Source organism: Crocuta crocuta, unplaced genomic scaffold, assembly GCF_008692635.1.
Source record: "Crocuta crocuta isolate KB4526 unplaced genomic scaffold, BGI_CrCroc_1.0 scaffold396, whole genome shotgun sequence".
NCBI lineage: Eukaryota > Metazoa > Chordata > Mammalia > Carnivora > Hyaenidae > Crocuta > Crocuta crocuta.
Window position 1 is genome coordinate 3,789,767 of NW_027533259.1, and position 19,117 is coordinate 3,808,883.

General features: G+C 37.0%; 1 protein-coding gene and 1 non-coding gene across 2 annotated transcripts in view; one reads left to right on the forward strand and one right to left on the reverse strand.

Annotated features, from left to right (window-relative positions):
• Window positions 1-19,117, forward strand: part of RSBN1L (round spermatid basic protein 1 like) — a 72,915-nt gene that overhangs the window by 13,201 nt on the left and 40,597 nt on the right. The gene's annotated exons all lie outside the window — the stretch shown is intronic.
• Window positions 10,551-10,662, reverse strand: LOC144217436 (U6 spliceosomal RNA). Its single transcript, XR_013330910.1, has one exon. It is a non-coding gene; the product is annotated as a U6 spliceosomal RNA (small nuclear RNA).

Here is a 19,117-nt window from a genome sequence, read left to right on the forward strand (position 1 = left end):
TTAGACATGGTCTAACAATTTACCTCGCATTAGTCCTCCCTCTTCCGGCCTTCCCCACCATTTTCCTTATCTCTGCTGCTACTATTCAGTATTTGTTTTAGTTTGGAGCTCTTTTACAGTACTCTTCTCTCTGGCTTTGCTAATCACCCTCTTGATTTTCTTATGTCTGTTGTTAGCACTACCCACATGTTAGTTTAGTTTGGAGTTTTAGATCTATATATTCAACTGCCTTCTTGACCTAATCCCTGTTAGATGTTCCATAGGGCTGTAGAATTAGTATATTTCAAAATTCATAGCTTTCCTTACTCAAATTTGTCTTGCTGTGTATGTTCTTTATCTCATTGCCATCATATATCTAATGGCTCAAGCTTTAAAACTGGATTCTACATTTTAAATTCATGTGACCTGTAGCCAAGTCTTGTCAGTTCTAATTGCTATCTTTCATATCTGTCTCCTTTTACTGTCCTTTCCAGTCTTAGTTCAAATTACCATTATCTCTAATCTAGATTATTGTATAACTGCCTCTTTAGTGGGCTCTCTACTTCAGGTCTGTGATCTTTCAATTCATTCTTCATGCTACAGCCCAAGTGATAATTAGAGATATAAATGCATATGTGATCATGTCACTCCTCTTTATGAGATGATGTTCAAATTCCTAAAAATGTCCTTCAGTTCTCTGAATGATCATATTCCTGTTTGATTCTTCAGCTTCTCCTCAGTGCTCCTTGCTGCCTAGGACTTTCTGTACCTGTTATTATGCCATCCGTGGTTCCACATTTCTACTGCACCTAGTGAATGTCTATTCATCTATCAGGACTCCACTTGAAAGGAAGGGTTTGTTATTCCCTCTATTAGGTTAGGTACCCTTTTCTCTTCCCATGTCGCCTTGCACTTCTATCTTGACTTTCTTCACTTCATTTTAATCACTTATTTAGTTGTCTTCACTAGACATAGCCTGTGAAATCTGGAGGCTGTGGTTTTCTTCTTTCAGGTCAGGGTACCTCTGGGTACTCAATAACTATTTGGAAAATGAATGAGTAATACTGTATGTCATCTCTTTCTGCCTGCTCAGAAGAGATGCCTGCTTGTTATTCAGGAAAATTTGGGCATATATTTCCAACTAAGAACAGCAGAAAACTGATAATGGAATCACAAGTTGACCAGCAGCTCACAGACAATGGTTAAAATGTCAAGTGAGCACAAGAGGCAGGTATTAAGGGCACAAGAACTAGAAAGGAAAGACACTGTGTAGATGATACTAATTGTATTGTGTTTGCCTCAGCTTCAGTTAATCAGAATTGACATTCTATATACTCTAATCTCCAAAAAATGAAGCTTATCAATACATTATACAAAGAGGATATTTTATAGTTTTAATCTGCATGTGTTTACCAAATCTGTAATGGCATTATAAATGGAAATCCTTTTCCACAGTGTCAAAAGAAGTTGAATTCTACAGTCTTTCTCATGTTTGGCTTCTTTCATTTAACATATTGCTTTTTTGAGATTTATCAGTGTTGTTGCATTAATCAATTCGTTCCTTTTTTTTTTTTTTTTTTAGAGAGAGACAGTGAGTGTGAGCAGGGGAGGGGGAAGGGCAGAGGGAGAGAATCTTAAGCAGGTTCTACACTCAGCGCGGAGCATAATCGAGCTCCATCTAATGACCTCAGGGATCATGAACTGAGCCAAAATCAAAATTTGGACACTTAACTGACTAAGCCACCCAAGCACCCCCCATTGCTTTTATTTCTTAGTAGTGCATTGCATAGAGATACCATTGTTTGTTTTTTCATTCACCATTAATGGACATTTGGATTGTTTCTGGTTTTGGGTTTTTTCTGCTACAGACATTCACAGACAAATCTTGTGGTAGACGTATGTTTTCATTCTCTTGAGCACATATCTAAAATGAGATCACTGGGTTATATGGTAAATTTATGCTTAACTTCCTAAGAAACTGCTGTACTTTTCTAAAGTTGCTGTACTTTTTTCATTTCCACCAATTTTGTTAGTTTACTAAATCTTAGTCATTCTAGTGAGTATGTAGCAGTATTTCATTATGGTTTTAATTTCCTGTTCCCTAATGACTACTGGTGTTGACCATCATTTCATGTGCTTGTTTTCCATCCTTGTCTCTTCTTTGTTGAAGTGTCTGTTCAGATTATCTGTTATTCTTATTTTCAAATTGTGAAAGTTCTTTACTCTGTGTACAAGTTCGTTATCAGGTATGTATTTCATGAATGTGTTTATGTATTTCATGAATGTGTTTTCCCATTCTGTGCCATTTCAATCCCTTAATGTTGTCCTTCACACCTTTTCATAGCAGAAAAATTTAATTTTCATGAAGTCCACTTTGTAATTTATTTTTTCTTATGGAATGTGCTTTTTGCATCTTAACTGTGAGGGCTTTGCCTAACCCAGGATCACACAGGTTTTTCTCCTACATTTTCTTTTAGATACTTTATGGTTTTAGGTTTTACCTTTAGGACTATAGTATATTTTGAAAATTTTTGTATTTGAAGTTTGGATCAAAGTGCCCTTAATTCTTATTTTTCCTTCTTGATTAACTTGAGGATTATTTTGTAAAGTCCACTCTCCCACCCCCACCATTCACCTAGGGTTTTTCATTAATGTATTGATTAAATTAAGGACAAATTGTAATTTCTGAATTTTCTTTATATTTAGAGTTACATGTATGTCTTGGGGCACCTGAGTGGCTCAGTTGGTTAAGCATCCAACTTCGGCTCAGGTCAGGATCTCGCAGTTTGGGCCCCATGTTGGGCTCTGTGCTGACAACTCAAAGCCTGGAGCTTGCTTTGGATTCTGTATCTCCCTCTCTCTCTCTGCCCTACCTTGGCTCATGCTCTGGCTCTCTCTCTCAAAATAAACGTTAAAAAAAAAAAAGTTACATGTAGGTCTTTATCTACCCTTATATTCTTACATATCTCGTAAAGTGTATTGATTTTTAATACAGATTATGAGTTTTCTTTTGGCATTTTGTTTCATTTTAAGGAGTTTCTTCCAGATTGTTACTGGTATATAAGAAAGCTTTTGGATTTTCTACATATACCTAGTAGTTGGATATGTAATTATATAATAGTGAAAGGCTATCAATTCTTCATAATCAGGAACAGTTGAATTATAATAAGATACTTAGTAATACTTAGGAAGTTATTTCTTTGCGGTACTTCAAGCATTGTGTTTGTCTTTGAAATCCGGCATCTCATTAGCACAGTAGAACTATTCAGCTTGACAAACATTTTTAGTGCTTAGGTGCTGTGGTAGGCTTTAATAAGAATGACAGAATCAACAATATAAAGCATCTGCCTTCAAGTACCTTAATCTAGCAGGATACTAGAAAAAGTAATTATTAGTGCAGTAAGTTAAATACCACAAGACAAATGGAAAGTAGAGATAGTACTTGTGGCAATGCGAGTAGGCAGGGGGGATGGGATTTTTGAAAGAATCTTTGAAGGATGGTGTGGTAGGATTTCAGTAAAGAGATGAAAAATAGCATTATTTGAAGTATAACATTCATAGAATTAGATAGGAAAACATCTATACAATGTCATAAAACTAAAGGAAGGAAATAATTTCTAGATGTTTGATTCTCTTTATAGATTTAACAGTACGTATTGCTAAACATCTTTATGTTAGCCCTTCACTCTTTATTTTTGAGAGAGAGCGTGTGCATGCATGCACAAGTAGGGGAGGAATGGGGGGAGAGAGAGAGAAAGAAAGACCTTAAGTAGGCTCCATTCCCAGCGGGGAGCCTGATGTGGGGCTTTCTCTCACAACTGTGAGATCATGACTGAGCCCAAGTCAAGAGTCCAATGCTCAACTGACTGAGCCACCCAGGTGTTCCGTAACTTTGTAAAATTTAGAACTTTGATTGCATGAAAAAACATAAGTGTATATAATAAAAGTAGTGGTTCCCATATATGCTGTTATTATTAACAGAACTATATGATTTACTGTCTGCATTGTAGATTATAGTTTTAATTAAATAATGTAATTGTATAATGTTGACTTAGAGGTCTAGATGCTCCAGGGTGTGTGTGGGTCACATTTTATATGACAGTTATAGTATAAACTTTAGTGACTAGAGTGATTTAATTTATAATCTACATACCAAGTATAATGTCTTGAAGTATAACATTAGGAAGTTATTTTATATCTTTCTTTTACAATATATTGAGAGGAGAGGAAATATTTACTTCTGTTTTAGAAGCAGGTCTTTCCTGGTAGATCAGTGAAGAAAACCTGAGCTGAAGGTTATGGTACAAGAGGGAGCCCAGACCACTGTTTCATGTTATACCTGGCTTGGCTTTCATGTAGGTACATCTATATTAATTTTTTTGTTCTCCTTTTAGTGATTGTATTCTTATGACTACTATTACTATGCTATTTTGTCACTCTTTGCATGTTACTAGATAATAGAAATCTGTTTATATTTAATGATGATAGCTACCTTGTCAAGTGCCTAGAATATAAACTGGGGATAGTTGGAAATAATGCATATGTTGCCTTTAATCCCCATAAAAAGTCTAAAAAGCTAAGTGCTATTATCTTTAACAATTGAGAACACTGAGGCACAACATAGTTAATAAGTAATTTGTGTCCATTAGTGGCAGAACTGGAAATTAAATATGTCTAATTACAAAGCCTGAGTTATTTCCAATGTATTACAGTGCATTTAGAGTTTCTTAATACACAGCTCTCTTAAATTATATCATTTTCAACATGCTTTTCCTTGGGGTTTTTTTTGTTTTTTTTTTGATCTCACTGTGTTAGCCAAAGCAGCATGGCTATCCCTGAATAGTAAGAAAAATAAGTATTGTACAATCTGAACTTCCTCATAATATGTTCAGGCAGAAACATTTTTTGCATTACTGTACAAAATATAGGACATTGTTGCTGTATGAGTCATTATACTAAATTCTTCCCCTTCGTAAGAAAATAGAAGCACAGAATCGGGGAACACTAGAAGAGAAAGTGCCATCAGAGCTCAGTGAGCAGAAGCCCCTGATTTTGCAAGTACAGGCAGCGGAAGCTCCACAGCCCTCCCACAGGTTAGCAGTTTCTGAGTCCTTGGGTTCTTACTTACTGGAACCGCACAGGTCTTTCACAGCTCAGGGTTCTAACATGTAGCAGGTTTCATAGTCAAGTCCATGAGGACCTTTCACCCTTGTAGCATTTTCCCCTCACTGTGGATGAGCAGACGACTCTAGAGGAGTCAGGTATCTTGAATACCATCTCCCTCATGCTTGTCACATCTCAGGCATCCTTTAATTAGAAAGGAAGGGTTTTCTTTTTTATCTTCCAAGTTTCTGAAACCATTTCTGTTCTTCCTTCCCCTATTATGTTACTATATTCTGGTGAAGATTTAGTGTGGAAGCTGGAAGTCGTGCTGCTTCTATGTGCAGATTGTAAGTTAGGAACTACCTACCATTAGTTAAGTGCAATGAAATATCTCTGGTCCAAATGATTCTTATTATATTTTTTGGTTTTCTTTCCTAAAGTGTAATAATAGGAGCCTTTAACTAGAAATTGAGGGAACTATTCGAGTTTTCCTAGTTCTGCCACTTAGTCTCTGTCCCTGAGAAGATCTTACCTGCTCTGAGCCCTGACTTTTCTTCTCTGTAAAATGAGGAGAGTAGCTGAAACCTTTAATTTGTTCCTATGAAAGAAACTAACTTGGAAGCCTTTCTGGCAATTGTCCCACTTCAACACTATCTTAATGATTTCATCATAGATCTGCTATTGGTTTTATTGTTTATTTTTAGCATCTTAAAAAAATTTTTTTTCAACACTTATTTAATTTTGAGGGACAGAGAGTGACTGAGTGCAAGCAGGAGAGGGGCAGAGAGAGAGGGAGACACAGAGTACAAAACAGGCTCCAGGCTCTGAACTGTCATCACAGAGCCTGATGCCGAGGCTTGAAGTCTCACACTGTGAGATCATGACTTGAGTTGAAGTAGGATGCTCAACTGACTGAGCCACCACCCAGGTGCCCCTATTTTTAGAGTCTTATAAAATATTGATAAAAATATTTACTTTCTTAAATGATATCACAAGTTCTCTAATTTGTCCTCTGCTTCTTTCTTAAATGATTCAACAAACATTTATTTACTGCCTGCCGTATGCTTGGCATTGTGTAGGGGAATGCAGAGAGGAGAGCTGTTTATATTTCTTGCCTTCAAGAATTTATAATTTAATTGGAAAGATTATTAGCTGCAATGTAAGAGACACTTTGTATTGTTACTCATGTTGTTTCTCTTTCTACATGTTGCTTTTTGTTGGGGGGTGGTTCTTCTGTGATTGCTGACCCTTCAGATTATTATCAGGAGTAATTTGCTTCTATTTACATTAACCCTTTTTCATCCTCTCCCTCTGGACTCTTCATTGATTTTGAGCATCAATTATGTGCAAAACACTATTCTGAGTTCTATAGAAGACAACAAAGATAAATTAGATGTAATAATCAAGAAAGAATTTATAATCCAACAGGGCATATAGAACAGGTACACAAAGAAACAGAATTCAAATCATAAGAGAGAGAGAAGGCAGTGGTCATTTTAGGCTGAAGGGATCAAGGGGTCCTTGATGAAAAGCTGAATTTCAGCTAGATCTTGCAGGATGTGTAGGATTTTAGTGGACAAGAGTTGGATGGGAAAAGACATTCTAACTGAATGGTATTAAAAAAATATTGGACTCAGGTGTAGTAATGAATCAGTCTGGAATCTTGTGTAGATATACAGTAGAAGAAATTAAAATGTGTCTTGAATATGTAGATTCTTGAATGGCATACTGTGGGAATTTCTCTTTTTACATGGGGTGATTTTGATCATTTGTTTAAAGTAGAAGAGAGTGACATGTTCAACTGTATTTTCAAGGAATGTATTTTGGTCACTGCTGAGTGGGTTGGTGGAGAGAGAAACTGTAACTAGGAAGGTCACTTGTTTCAAAAGATAATTAATCAGTTATGTGATGGCTATGGAAAGGGAAAGGAAGATGGACATAGTCCAGTGGAAAAATAGACCGAACTGAGAAAGTGATGTTAATGTTAGGGGAAAACTGAAGAAGGAAGTATTATAAAGGTTTTTGAGAGTTTTTTGAATTTGAATGTTGGAAAATGTTGTACCATTAACATAAACAGGGAATTAAAAGGAAAGCTTGAACTTTATTTATATGAGAAAGATGGTAATTTTTATGTTAAATATTTTTTTCCTTAAAGATTTAAAAACATTTTTAAGTAATCTCTATATCCAATGTGAAGCTCAATCTAACTCAACCCTGAGGTCAAGAGTTTCACGTTCTCCTGACTGAGCCAGCCAGGCACCCCAGGTTGTTACATATTTCTTTTTTTTCTTTTAATATATTTTTTATTTTTTTATTTTGAGAGAGAGCGAGCAGCGTAGAGGGGCAGTGGGAGAGATTATTTCAAGCACTCCCAGTGCTTAGCACGGAGCCCTATGTGGGGCTTGATCATATGACCCTGGGATCATGACCTGAGCTGAAATTTAGAGTCCAATGCTCAACCCACTGAGCCAGGTGTTAAATATTTCTTATGGAAATGAAGTGGTGGAGATTAGCCAAGAGGCTGAGTTGAGTTATTAGTCTGGGATTCATTTATCTAACATTTATAGTTTGAATCATAGGAATGCATTTTTAGACAAGTATGAAAAAAGAAGAAAGAAGCATGCTTAAGGTAGAACCTAATGAGAATGTGCAGGTTTTGATGATAGGATCATGAGTTACTGAGTAGACAGGATAGTGCAGTACCACTGAGACTTAGGGAAGGGTTTTGAGGAAGAGGTTAGTAATGTCTTTTGCAGTGAGGACTGAGAAAAACAGGCTGAGAAGGCATTGCTTCTCATTTTACTATATTCGTTACCTTTTTCTTTCCATTTTTGTGATGTTACCTTCCCTTCTATTTCCCTCCTTAAATTCTGTATTCTCTCTCTTTTTCTTCTGTTTCCTGCTTGTTCTCAGATGTGTTTCTAGCTATACTTACTCCTGTTTGGGGAAGGTGTTTAGGGAGATCAGTGTTGTTGTTCAGACCAACTGATTTTACAGACTGTATTATTATAGTGTGAATCTTGGCACATACCCAAAGCAGGAAGAACTGTCATAGCATGAAGCCTATTTGAGGTTTGTGGTACAAGAATGTATTGTAACTGAAGTCTTCAGTAGGAAATTCTATCACTTACACTCCTTAAGAACAGGTAGTGTGGGGGCTCCTGGGTAGCTCAGTCGGTTAAGCGTCTGACTTTGGCTCAGGTCATGATCTTGTGGTCTGTGGGTTCGAGTCTGGCGTCGGGCTCTGTGCTGACAGCTCAGAGCCTGGACTCTGCTTTGGATTCGGTGTCTCCCTCTCTCTGCACCTCCCCCTCTGCTCATGCTCTATCTCTGTATCTCTCTCTCTCTGTCTCTCAAAAATAAGTAAACAAAATTTTTTTTTAAAAAACAGTGTGAATTTTATGATACTTCTATATTTTTTATTTTTATTTATTTAATTATTTTTTAAATGTTTTTTGAGAGAGAGAGAGACAGAGTGCAGGTGAGGGAGGGGCAGAGAGAGAGACACCCACAGACTCTGGAGCAGGCTCCAGGCTCTGAGCTGTCAGCCTAGAACCTGTTGTGGGGCTTGAACTCAGGGACCATGAAATCATGAAACTGAACCAAAGTCAGACGCTTAACCAACTGAGCCACCCAGGTGCCCCTATTTTATTTATTTTTTTAATGCTTGTTTATTTTTGAGAGAGAGAGACAGAGCATGAGTGGGGAAGGGACAGACAGAGAGGGAGACGCAGACCTTGAAGCAGACTCTAGGCTACACTCTGTCATCACAGAGCCTGATGGTGAGCTCAAACTCCCAAACCATGAGATCATGACCTGAGCCGAAATCGGGCACTTAACCACCTGAGCCACACAGATGCCTATATTTTTTGTTTTTAATTATTATTTTTTTTTTATGTAAGCTCCATGCCGAAGGGAAGAGTTGAACTCAAGACCCTAAGATGAAGAGTTTACTTAACTAACTGAGCCAACCAGGCACCCCTCTGACATCTCTTTATAAAAAAGATCTAATGAACTTCTATGAAGATCCTTCTGTATACAAAACTCTCTGGTTTAATGAGACATGGTGTACTGTGGGATTTCTCTTTTCCTTAAAAGCTATTAAATCTAACAGATAGTGTATGTATATATACATATTCAGAATAGATGTATAATTGTATCATTTTCTCCTTTTCTTCTTTTTGTTAACTATGACATAAACTTAAGAGAATATATTTAAATGAAGTAGAAATGCACTTGAACAATTTTAATGAAGTGAGGACTTTAGAAAAAGTAACATTATTTTCATGTGTGTTTGTGTATTAAGTTATATATTAATTCACTCTTTTAGTTTGAAGTTTTTTTCTTTTTTTCCTTCTGAAACACCATAAGTGATACTAAATCTTTAAAAAAAAATTTTTAATGTAATTTATTTTTGAGAGAGAAAGGCAGAGTGTGAGCAGGGAAGGGACAAAGAGAGAGGGAGACACAGAATCCAGAGCAGGCTCCAGGTTCTGAGCTGTCAGCACAGAGCCCGATGCAGGGCTCGAACCCACAGGCTGTGTGATCATGACCTGAGTCGAAGTTGGATGCCTAACTGACTGAGCCACCCAAGTGCCCCAATTCTAAATCTAATTTAAAAAGTTTGCTAAACACAATTATCCGTTCTTTCAGGAAAGAGATGTATGCTAACAACTTAATTACATAAAGTAGTAAATATGAATCCCTTTCTGTTGTAGAAATTTCAAATAATTTAGAAGTACATAAAATAAAAATCAATAATTCCTTTCGGGGCACCTGGGTAGCTCAGTTGGTTTAAGCATCAGACTCTTAATCTCAGCTCAGGTCATGATCTTGCACTATGAAAGTTCAAGCCCAGTATTAGGAGTTCAAGTCCCGCACTCTCAGTGCAGAGCCTGCTTGAGATTCTGTCTCTCCTCTCTGCCCATCCCCCGCTGTGTGCATGTATACTCTCTCTCTCACGCGCTTTCCCAAAGTAAATAAATAAATTAAAAAACATTTTTTTAATAAGTTCCTTTTGTTTCTTCCATAGGAGTAAGCCCTGGTAGGTATTTTGTGTTCTTCCTTTCAGATTTTTTTTTGCATTTACATATATATTTACATACATAATATGTAAATACATATACACACACGTACACACCAGAAAAGAATATGTAGCCTATTTTCAAAAACCTAAATATACTATATGCATTTTTGTGCAACTTGCTCTTTTTACTTAACAGTGTGTCTTGGAGCTCTGTCCGTTATGTACAGTGAAATTTATATACACGTGCTGTGTGTGTCTGTGTTGTGTATGTATGTATAGCTGACACACAATGTCACATTAGCCTCATGTACACTACCTGTGTGTGTCTGTGAATTTGATTGTGGTGACACACAATGGCACTTTGGCTTCAGGTGTACAAAGTAGTGATTTGACAGTTTATACATATGCTGTGCTCACCACATGTGCAGCCACCATCTGTCCCATACATATGGACTGCTTCATGATTTACATGTCATTCTTGCTCGGGGGGGCCATGCTAATCTTCTCTGCATCGTTCCATTGTTAGTATGTGTGCTGCTGACGCAAGCAAGCACTGTTATTTCTTTCTTATAATTAAGTTTTGCCTTTATAAATTTTTATAAATAAAAATTTTGGTAAGCTTTCAATTTTAGAATAGTTTTAGGTTTACAGAAAAATTTTCTTTTTTGAAATTTTCTCACTTTTCTTGAAATTTTATATTTGTATGATACATTTCTCACAATTAATGAACCAGTACTGATACATTATTAACAAAAGTCCATGCTTTATTCAGGTTTTCTTAGTTTTTACCTAGTGTCCTTTTTTTTTTAAAATTTTTTTAATGTTTTATTTCTGAGAGGGAGACAGTGTGAGCAGGGGAGGGTCAGAGAGAGAGGGGGATACAGAATCTGAAGCAGGCTCCAGGCTCTGAGCTAGCTGCCAGCACAAAGCCCAATGCGGGGCTTGAACCCATGAATCATGAGATTATGACCTGAGCTGAAGTTGGACGCTTAACCAACTGAGCCACCCAGGCGCCTCCCCTGACCCCCTACCCCCAGTGTCCTTTTTTTAAAAAAGTTTATTGGAGTACTTGGGTGGCTCAGTTGGTTAAGCGTCCAACTCTTGGTTTCAGCTTAGGTCATGATCTCGCATTTCATGGGTCTGAGCCCTGCCTTGACAGCTCTGAGCCTGGAGCCTGCTTCAGATTCTCTGCCCCTCCACCCACCACTGGTGCTGTCTCTCTGTCTCTCAAAAATAAATAAATGTTAAAGACAGAGTTATTTTAGTTTATTTTTGAGAGAGGGAGAGGGAGAACGAGTGGGCGAGGGGCAGAGAGAGAATCTCAAGCAGGCTCTGTACTGTCAGCATAGAGCTGGCACAGGGCTCCATCTCATTAATTGTGACATCATGACCAGAGCCAAAATCAGGAGTCATATGCTGAGCCACCCAGGTGCCCCCAAAAGTGTCCTTTTTTCTGTTCAAGGATCCCACCCTGGATACCACATTACATGTAGTCATTATGTCTATTTAGGCTCTTTTTGGCTATAACAGTTGCTCAGACATTACTTGCTTTTGATGATCTTGATAGTTTCAGGAGTACTGGTTAAAAATGCCCCTCAGTGGGGATCTTTGTGAAAAACTCTCATGATTGGAATGGGAAGTTAGGTTTTTGAGAGGAAGGCCATGACTGTCAATTTAAAAAATAAAATTTAATCTAAAAATTCCAATGAGGTGCTTGGGTGGCTCAGTTAGTTGGTTAAGCATTCAACTATCCTTTTCCGCTGAGGTCATGATCTCACAGTTTGTGAGATGAGCCCCACATTGGGCTCTGTGCTGGGTGGGTGTGGAGCCTGCTTAAGATTCTCTCTCTTTCTCTCTCTCTCTTTCTGCCCCTCCCTCCCTCCGTCCCCATCCCCTACTTGTGCTGTCTCTCAAAAAATAAAATTAAAAATTAAAAAAATTAAATGCTGAAAGGTTCATAATGAGAAATGGCCCTAAGTGTTTGCATTCTCCATCCCTACTCCCAGCTGTTAACTTTTAGTTCTTATCTTTTAACTTCAAATTTCTGAGTAAAGTGCTCATAATGCCTTTTAATTTTTGACTGATTGGTTTTAGACATACTATATTCTTGTTAAGGTTAATAAGTTAGCACTTTTATAACTTAGTATCTTTCCTAACCAGTATTCTTATAAAACTTAATTAAAGTACAATAATCACATGCTTACTATGACTTTGCAAATACTGTTTAATGCCAATCAGAGATCCTTTTCTGTATGGCCTTCTGGGTTTTCATAATAGTTAAAAATGGCCCTCTCTTTTCATATAGATGGTCCCTGACTTACAATGGCTTGCAGTGTTTTGACTTGATGATAATGCAAAAGTGATATAATTTAGTAGAAAGTGTGTTTTTGAATTTTGAGTAGGATACTCTCGTGATGCTGGGTGCAGCAGCGAAGTGAACTCCCAGGCAACAATGGGACCACAAGGGTTAACAACCCACGGGCTTACAACCATTTTGTCCCCATACAGCCATTCTGTTTTTTCACTTTCAGTACAATATCCAATAAATTACTTGAGATATCCAATACTTTATTATAAAATAGGCTTTGTGTTGGGTGATTTTGTCCACCTGTAGGCTAATGTCAGGGTTCTAAGCATGTTTGTTAAGTTAGGTATATTAAATGCATTTCTGACTTAATGATATTTTTCTTTCTTTTTTTTTTTTTTAAATGTTTAATTACTTTTGAGAGAGAGACAGAGCACAAGCAGGGCAGGGGCAGAGAGAGAGAGACAGACACAGAATCTGAGGCAGGCTCCAGGCTCTGAGCTGTCAGCACAGAGTCCCACGTGGGGCTCAAACCCATAAATTGTGAGATCGTGACCCGAGTCAAAGTTGGACCCTTAACTGACTGAACCACCCACACACCCCAGTGATATTTTCAGTTTACAATGAAAGGTTTTATTGGGGTGAGATCCCATTGTAAGTCCAGGTAGATCTATTTATATATATTGGCGTCTTCATTTTCTGCCCTGTTCTTTTTGTTCTGTGATAAGAGATAATCTGGCAGTTCCTTCCGGGCGCCTGGGTGGCTCAGTCAGTTAAGCATCCAACTTCTTCGGCTCAGGTCATGATCTCGCGGTTTGTGGGTTTGAGCCCCGTGTCAGGCTCTGTGCTGGCAGCCAGCTCAGAGCCTGGAGCCTGCTTCGGATTCTGTGTCTCCCTCTCTCTCTGACCCTCCCCTGCTCATGCTATCTCTCTTTCTCAGAAATAAAACATTAAAAAAAATAAAATCTGACAGTGCCCTTTTATTCTTGGAGATAGTTTCTGCAGGGCTGTTATTACTGTACTTAAACCTAAACTGGTTATCTTTCAAGCTAGCTACACAGTTTTCATACTGATATCTTCTTATGTGCCCTTCTGTGCTGGGTGTCCTGTTTCCTTGGTCTCATGCCATTTTCCTTCTTTGTTTACTCCTTAATTTACTTAAGCGTATCCCAAGAACGGATGTGTATGTGGTAAAAATGTTTGAATTTTTGCTTGTCTGATCATGTCTTCCCTCATACTTGGTTGATAGTTTGGCCGATCCTATAATTCTAGGTTAAACGTTACTTTCATTCAGCATTCTGAAGGCACTTGCTGTATTGCTTTCTAGTATCTACTGTTGTGTTGAAGAGATCTACACTGTTATGTGATCTTTTATATGGGGTCTGATTTTGTTTTGTCTTGTTTTTTTAATTCCTCAGGAGGCTTTTAGGATCTTCTCTTGAAAATACAATTTTATGGGGGTGCCTGGGTGGCTCAGTCAGTTGAGTGTCCGACTTCGGCTCAGGTCATGATCTCACAGTCTGTGGGTTTGAGTCCCGTGTCGGGCTCTGTGCTGACATCTAACTCAGAGCCTGGAGCCTGTTTTGGATTCTGTGTCTCCCTGTCTCTACCCCTTCCCTGCTCGCTCTCTGTCTCTCAAAATAAAGACACACACACACACAAAAGAAAATACAATTTTATGATGATGTGCTTGGTATGTATGTGGTGAACAGGGCTGTAACTGTGAATTCCATTCTTTGTGCTCATCCCTTTATTACTATTTTTTTAATTTATTTAATCTCTACACCCTGTGTGGGGCTCGAACTCATGACCCTGAGGTCAAGAATCTCATGTTCTTCCGACTGAGCCTCTGTGCTCATTCCTTGATGGAATCTTAATTTTGGTGATTCATTTTTTCTGAGAAAATTTCTCATGTATTTTGATATTTTCCTTCCCTGTAAAATTCTATTTTCTTTTTCTGAAATTTCAGTTAATTTGATATTGGATCTTCTGAATAGATCCTTTAGGTTACCTTATTTTCTGCTGCTTTTCACTTTGTCTTGTTGCTCTCTTTCTAGAAGATTATCTCAACTTTGTCTTTTGACTTTTTTAGCTTTTCAGTTTTGCTATTACATTTTTTTAAGATTTTTTTTCTTTAAGTAATCTCTACACTCAACATGGGGCTTAGACTCCCAACTCTGAGATCAAAGAGTCATATGTTCCACTGACTGAACCATCCAGGTGCCCCTTTGCTATTGTGTTTTTATTTTTTATTAAAAAAATTTTTTAATGTTTATTTTTAAAAATAATTTGTGGTAATGTGTATTTATTTATTTTTTTAAAATTTTAAACGTTTATTTATTTTTGAGAGATAGGAAGACAGAGCATAAGCAGAGGATGGCACAGAGATGGAGACAGAATCTGAAGCAGGCTCCAGGCTCCAAGCTGTCACCCCAGAGCCTGATGTGGGGCTTGAACTCACGAACCGCGATACCATGACCTGAGCTGAAGTCGGCCGTTTAACTGACTGAGCCACCTAGGCCCCACGATGTTATTTTTGAGAGAGACATAGACAGAGTGTGAGCAGGGGAGGGGCAGAGAGAGAAGGAGACACAGAGTCTGAAATAGGCGTCAGGCTCTGAGCTGTCAGCACAGAGCCCAATGTGGGGCTTGAACCCACAAACTACAAGATCATGACCTGAGCCACAGTTGGATGCTTAACAGACTGAGCCATGCAGGCGCCCCTGCTATTGTGTTTTTAAATTAAGTTTTATTTAATGTTTATTTTTATTTGATTTTGAGAGAAAGAGAGAGCAAGGTGGGGAGGGACAGAGAGAGAGGGAGAAAGAGAATCCCAAACAGAGCTCCATGCTCAGAGCCTCAATCCCATGACCGCTAGATTACAACCTCAGCCAGTGTCAAGATTCAGACACTTAACTGACTGAGCCACCCAGGCACTCTATGTTTTAAATTTTAAAAGTTCCTTTTTAAGAATTTCTTCATTCAATTCAGTTTAAGCATTTTAGAGGAATATAGTTAGCTTGTTTTTAGCTCCACCTTTGCCTTGCCTGGGGTACCTGAGTTTTAAAGCCTGTTCATTTTCTCCTGAGAACAAAAGGTGGATATTTGCCTTAAGGAGTGAGATTAAATGATTATTTGACCATTTGCTGTGAGGGTGGGAAAACTGAGAAGCCCAACTACTTCTTATATAAACTTTAAACAATTTCCCTTGTTTTAAGACTCCTGAGTGTGTGTGTGTATGTGTGTGTGTGTGCGCACGCGCGTGCTTGCGCGCGCGCTTATTGAGGTAGAACCTTTTCTACTCTCAAGGAATATTAACTACATACTGGTCAGGGAGGAATGATTATAAGGAGAAAGATAAGTTTATAACTAGAAAGAATACCGTGTGAAATTTGCTATAGAGCAGCTAGAGGTAGAGAACCTGCCTACTGTTTTATACAGTATAGTATTGATGGACTTGGTCTAATTCTTTAGCACAGAACAGATAAGAATGAGCTCGAAGTTATAGCTGTCACCTCTTGTATGTGGAATGATAAATGACAGCTTAGATAAAAAAAAAGTAAGTGATACTCAAATACAATTTTTTTAGTTTTGAACAGGTAAATTTTGTTTTGATTTGTTTTTGAGTTCATCAATATGACTATGATAATGAGTTTAAATTTTTGTCATAATGAAAAGACTAAATTATATTTCTTAGATTTTGAAAGCAGAGAAGTATATAATACATTTTTGAAAATTATTAGAATGATTAAAAAACAGTGGCAGTCTTCTGTTATGTAGGAACTATGACTTTATTATTCTGAAGATTCCAGATAAATGAATTGTTGATGTATTATAAATCTCTCAAAAAGACACTCTGACAATGCTTTTTATAAGTTCTACTTTCTTTTAACTGGACTGATTCATCTAATACTTGTATATGTGTGTGTGCATTTTCATTCTATATTATTATAATGATTATAATACCAGTGGAGACTAGTAAATTTTATAATAACCAGATGAAAACAATGATTTTATTATTTAAGAACTGGTCTTTTTTTTTTTTTATTTTTTAAAACTGGTTTTCCATAGTGGTACCGACAGTATAAATCAACCAATATCAACTGATATTGTTGATGGTAAGACTCTTTAGTATAGCACTATTATTCATTTTTATCTCTTGCACACAAGTGCTCAATAGAAGTATATTGAGTGCATTAAATCTGAAATTTACTGTTAAATCAATGAATTGAATAGATCTTTGAAAATCTCATTTATATTTTATTTGAAATTATTTTAATCAATTTTATATCTTAACTTTTATGTATAGTGTATGTCTTTAGCAAATGTTTATTTTTCCAACTGTGTTATTTAGTTTGTTCTAGTTTGATAATGACTTAGTCATTTATTCCTTCTTCTTTCCCCCATTCTTATATTTCTTTCGCTTCTCTGGGTTCATACTGTTACAATGGGTCTGTTTGTATCTGTTTTTCCTCTGCTTTTTGCCACCCTTTTTATTTTTAAATGAAGCTTGTAGTCCTTATGTTAAGTTGGACATTTTAAAACATAATTTCTTGTTGTTACGGTAGAATAATTCTTACTTTTGTTCCAATAATTAGCTAGAAGTTCTTTCCAAGTCCTAGATTAGACCATGAAGGTCTATACAAATTCTTGGTCATGAAGAGAAATGAATAAAAACTAAGAATGATACTTTTTTTTTTTTTTTTTAAAGAACAGTGTATAATACTAAACATGATGCCAGGAAGCTGTTGTCCTTATGATGAGATGTAAAAGTGGCTTTTATGAATGTGAATGCATTGTAACATAGTAGCAGCAGACTTGACATTTTACTGACATTGGTGTTCTGAATTCTTACAGCCAAAAAATGTTTATTATGGCTCAATGTTATGGACAGATATACATAGGTAATATTTGCATTCATAAGGCTTATATCTTTATAATGTGCTTTTGTGTATATTTTCAGTTTAACCTTTATATAAATTCCATTTACAGATAAAATGGGAGATCTGAAAATTTGTTATCAAGGTTGTAGAACTTAAACGAACCTAGGTCTTCTGAACTTGTAGGCTTTCCACTTTCTTGTGGCTGTAACATGTTTGCCTGTAACATGTAAACATGTATTCAGCAACCTTATGTTATCTGTACCATAATTATAGAACATTGAATGGAGGCATTTAAAGTTAGATTTTGAAAAAGGATATGCCCTGACAGGAAGCAAAGAATTTTAGGAAGGGTGAAAGATAGGTTGACAGGTGAAGACAGGTATGTAGGTTGGGATAGCAGTTGTTCCACAAAAATGCTTTTCTACTATGAATATATAGGATGATTTGTGTTTGCTTTCTTTCCTTAGAAGGTTTTGGGTGTGGGGTGGGAGGTAACTGTAATTATGTTGTCAGTCATTTTTCTTGCCTTGGCTGTGCCATTGTTATTGTTTGTAGTTGTTTTTCATGTAATGACTTCACACCTTCAATTTATCTTTATTGGAACTATTTAGTATCATACCTGAAGGCATATTCTAAGGCCCATTTTTCTGTTTTATGAAACTAATAATGGTCCTATTACAGAAACTTTGAAACTTTTTGCTACTTAAAAATAATGGCTTTTGAGAGTACCTGGCTGGCTCAGTTGGTAGAGCATGCAGCTCTTTATTTGGGGGTCATGAATTAGAGTCCCACGTTGGGCCTAGAATTTTCTTTAAAAAAAATAATGGCTTAGGGGTGCCTGGGTGGCTCACTTGGTTAAGCGTCCAGCTCTTGGTTTGAGCTCAGGTCATGATCTCATGGTTCGTGGGTTCCAGCCCTACATCTAGCTTTGTGCTGACAGCGGGAGTCTGCATGGGATTCTCTCTCTCTGCCCCTTCCCTGCTCATGGTCTCAGTCTCTTTCTCTCTCTCTCTCTCTCTCTCTCTCTCTCTCTCTCGCCCCCCCCAAATAAATAAACTGAAGAAAAATTAAAATAATGGCTTAGAAAATTTTTTTAAGTTTATTTATTTTGGTAGAGAGTGTGTGCGCCTGCATGCGCACAAGAGGGAATCCTAAGCAGGGTCACACACTTTCATTGGCGCAGAGCAGGGGGCGGGGCTCAAACTCACCCACCTGATCGTGACCTGAGCTGAAAACCAAGACTCAACCCACTGAACCACTCAAGTGCCGCCAAAAATAATGGCTTTTAATAATTTGCACTGTTATCTTTCAGTCTTTTGATTGTGTGTATATTTTAAATTTTTAAAAATTGGGATGTATATAGGGACAGGAGTTATATATGGAAAATCTGTATATACTTGCTGTTCAGTTTTGCTGAGAACCTAAAACTGCTCTAAAAAATAAAGTCTATGCTGTCTATAAATAAATATATTTATAAGTATATAAATAAAGTTTACTAAAAAATTGGGTCATAACCATATTATAATACTATTTCCTGAGAAGCTAGTTTGATTTTATTCTGAAAAATATTCATATTTTGTGACTGTGGTAAGTTTATATTATATCATAGTTCTTATATATATATATATGCCATTAAAATTCTGTAGTTATCTCCATCTGTGTGGGTAGAAATTAGGATCATGGTTACTCTTAGGAGTACTATATAAAGACTAGAAGGGCAAACAGAGGGGTCCTGAGGTGCTGTTCATTTTTGTGAAGATTGAGCTGTATACTTACATGTTTTTTTTCTCTATGTATATTACACTTTAATAAACTTTTAAA